This window comes from Cavia porcellus, unplaced genomic scaffold, assembly GCF_034190915.1.
Source record: "Cavia porcellus strain 051 isolate PalLab524CR breed Dunkin Hartley unplaced genomic scaffold, mCavPor4.1 scaffold_18, whole genome shotgun sequence".
Classification (NCBI taxonomy): domain Eukaryota; kingdom Metazoa; phylum Chordata; class Mammalia; order Rodentia; family Caviidae; genus Cavia; species Cavia porcellus.
This window is the reverse complement of record NW_026947501.1, coordinates 25,249,074-25,252,778: the sequence shown is the minus strand read 5'-3', so window position 1 is coordinate 25,252,778 and position 3,705 is coordinate 25,249,074. Positions and strand designations below refer to the sequence as shown.

At 37.3% G+C, this 3,705-nt stretch overlaps 1 pseudogene; it reads right to left on the bottom strand.

The window, feature by feature from the left end:
- Positions 1-605: 605 nt before the first annotated feature.
- Positions 606-1,940, bottom strand: LOC100716633 (bifunctional phosphoribosylaminoimidazole carboxylase/phosphoribosylaminoimidazole succinocarboxamide synthetase-like; annotated as a pseudogene).
- Between the last annotated feature and the right edge of the window lie 1,765 nt (positions 1,941-3,705).

Genomic DNA, 3,705 nt, shown 5'->3' with positions numbered 1-3,705 from the left:
TAAGCTTACAAGATTATACAGGTATATCTATATGTTTCCACAAGTACAGGATCGTCTGGAAATACTCTTTCACAGATAATTTTCTCTGTTTCCTCACTGAATTAACAGAAGTAGAAAATAGAATGATAGTTTGACAGTTAGAGCTCACAGCCCAGCCACTGAATGTATGTCTCCAGGTAAGCAGGCCATGGAGGAATTGCTCTGTTAGCTATTTGTTTATGCCTGGAAATATATTTTTTTTAAAAAAAGCTCATGATACGGTGAGGTATCTATTTTCTTTTTTATATATACTAGCCATTTTATTTTTCTAAAACTTACATAGCAGGTCAAGTTATAACTTTAGAGCTTTACAATAGGATATTATCTTCATTTCTAAAATGTCTTTGATTGTTACCTACTCAATGATTATACAATTGATAGAAAAATTAATCTTAAAATGTCCTTACAGTAATTACCTATATTAATATAAACAAACATTCTAATCTGCTTGTCTATAGAAACATTTATTCATATATCAATTTTGTTTTCTCTGATGAAAAATCATTTTTTTCTATTTTGCTTTGTTTTCTATAGCCAAACTAAAAATGTATAGGGACCACCCCCCGACTGCTTCAAGAAATGACATTCTTAGAAATTACATTCTCTGATTTTCTTGTTAGCCTGCTTCAAGGCAATCCATGTGTTCAATATGTTTGCTCACAGTTTGGCCCATACCAAGTGGTTGTTTAATCCAAAAATCTGAGCTGCAAACTGAGCTGATCCTTCTGGAGAAAGTATAATGGAACAGCCGAGACCCCTGGGTAGTCACAGAGAAGACCACACATCTCGAGCTCCCCAGGCGGATATGAGGTTGAGGACAGCTGATAACTGGGTTGGCAGTGTTACCAGACATCACTGGGCCTAAACTTACATTGCTTCTGCCTGCTATTGCCACGAACACAGTCAGAATGGCATCCCCTTCATATTCAGCTTTAATCAGAGTTTCATCTGAGCCTTTATGGGCAGATGTCACTCGAAGTTCACAGGGAATTCCGTAATTTCCACAAGCCTTCTTGATTTTTTCACAGTGACCAACATCAGAAGTTGAGCCCATCAAAACTACAACCCGGCACTGACCTTCTGATTTCAAAAGCTCTACTCTCTCTGCAACCCACTCAAAGTTTTTCTTTACCATCTGAAGCCCACCAGGGGTTACTTCCGCGAGGTCGCGGTAAGACTGTTTTATCTTTCTGCTGGCTTCGATCTCCTGATGGCCAAAGTCTCCAGGAATCATTGTCAGTAACATCAGCGAGAACAATTTCTTTGGTGGTCACATCAACACCACATCCAATCTTCATATCAACCAGCATACAGTTCTGGGGCAACCAGGATTTCTCCAGTATTTCAAAAATAGCTTGTGTAGCATGACTCATGATATCCACTTCAGTTTGGCCTGTAACAAGTCCAGCAAAGCAAAATTTTGCGGCAATTAGCTGTTCTTCAGACCACTGTGGATCATTATTAGCATCATCCTTAAAAAATAGCTCCACTTTAGGTGGGTAAAACTTAAATCCTTCCTTGACACCAGGATTTCTTTTGAGAAAAGAACCAGCTGCTATTCTTCTGCAGACCCATTCAATTGGAATCATTTCACACTGGGGTGCAGTGAAAGCTGTCTCCCCACATTTTCTGGTGAAAGCAGCCTTGATACCTGCTTCCTGTAACAACTCGAAAATAGAACTGGTAATCTTACTGGAGATTGCAGCTTTTCCTTCCAAGTGATTCTTTCTGGCCGCATTTCCTGCTGTAATCTGGTCTTTGGACTGCAGAAGGACTTCTCCTGGACTATCCAACAATCCATAGACTTCTTTTGTTTTACCCTCATAGAGCTTTTTGCCAGTGTTCAATACCTCTGCTCTCGCCATGATCCTGACCAAGCTGGGGGCAGTGAACACGTGGGCAAGAGGAGGCATCTATTTTCCAGAGTAGATTCTCACATGTACTGATCTAATTAATATGTTTGTTTTTGGAAATTTTACTTCACTCTCACTTTCAGATTTTTAAAATTAGTTTTATTAGTACCCCTTAGATATACATTGTGAACCATTCACCTTTATCATATGGAGCTCGTACGTGTACATAATATATCATGATTCTTTTTCCCCCAGTCTCCTTCCCTTTTTTCAACCCCTCTTCCTCTCCTTATTTACAAATCTTTGTTTCCATTTTTTTTCTTTTCCTTTCCTTCCTTTTCTCTTCTTTCCTCTCTTATACCCCTTCTGGTTTGAACATTTTCTTCCTATTTCCCGATTTCTGTTATACATTTTGGTTTTTCTTTACCTCTTCAGTTTCTCACATCAGAGAAACAATGCAATATTTAAACATGTGCATCTCAATTTATTTCATTTAAGAGTGCAGTGTCAAGGTGCATCGGACAGATTTTTTAAAAAATAATGACCACAAAAAGTGGGCCAGTATTTTCTGAACAGCCCTAAGTGGAAATATCACTATCTCAGACTATGGACTTCTTCACAACAAGTTTCTTCCCCGTCATGTAAGGGACTGCTCTGTCACTGATTCCGCTCAGTTTTTCAGACTCAGACTTCTTACAAGACTCTGGCCAGAAATAATAAATTCTAAGTGTACAGTAAAAGAGAAAGTAATGGATCTAATACGTACCCCTCAGTATTTTCTTACTTAACTAGTAAAAGCCATTCCTCTTTCTGTAGTGTAACATGGCATTTGATTTTATTGTTTGGTTTTGGTTTTGGTTTGGCTTTTTTGTTTTTTGTTTTTTCTTTGTCTTTTTGAGATAGGGTCTCACCATGCAGTTCAGGCTGACCTTGAGCTCACTTTGTAGCCAGGCTAGTCTCCAACTTATTATAATCCTCCTGCCTCAATAACATGGTATTTGAAAGTGTCTTATAGAGGTTCTATAAAAAAGCAGGAACTGCAGAGCTACGTGAACAAATGTATGTTGAAAATTCCTACCAATAAAGTCAGGTTTATTTGGAACATTATCCTTTACCGGCAACATTTTATTAATATATGAATAATCCAACTATTGTGAGGTAAAGGATAATACAAACATCCAAATTTGGGTGAAATGTCTTGCCCCTTCTATCTCTTTTAGGATAAATATTTCAGCTGCTACCATCCGCCCCTTTTGCATCACAGTGACATTGGCTAGGACTGTCTCAGTCAAGCACACAGAAATACATGGATTAAAAACATTTCAGAAGGGCTATGTATATGGCTCTATTGGCAATACCTTTTTAAAATTTTTTATTTAAAGAGAAAAAAACAAAAGCGTAGAAATAATACATAATTTCAAAAAAAACAGTAAGAAATCACTAGTTGATAAATTACATATTGTCCTCTTAGAAGTAGTTGTTCAAGTTACAAAAGTAAAGAATACAAAGTGGACATTCAGACAGAGACTGCAAACAGTTCTGTTCAGTGATCCAACAAAAATTTAGTAATATGGACATCTATCTTATACACTTAAACATACATGCAGTTATACCCTTTAGAGCACTTTCTTTTCCTTTTCTTTTCTTTTTTTTTTTTTTTTTTTTGTCTTTTTCTTTTTTATCGGTACTGGGGATTGAACTCACAACTGCCTGCTTGCAGGGCAGGCACTTATGCCGCTGAGCTAAATCCCCAGCCCCGTCTTTTCCTCTTTTTTATAATAGCAATTACACATTTTGAGTTTTATTACTCCCA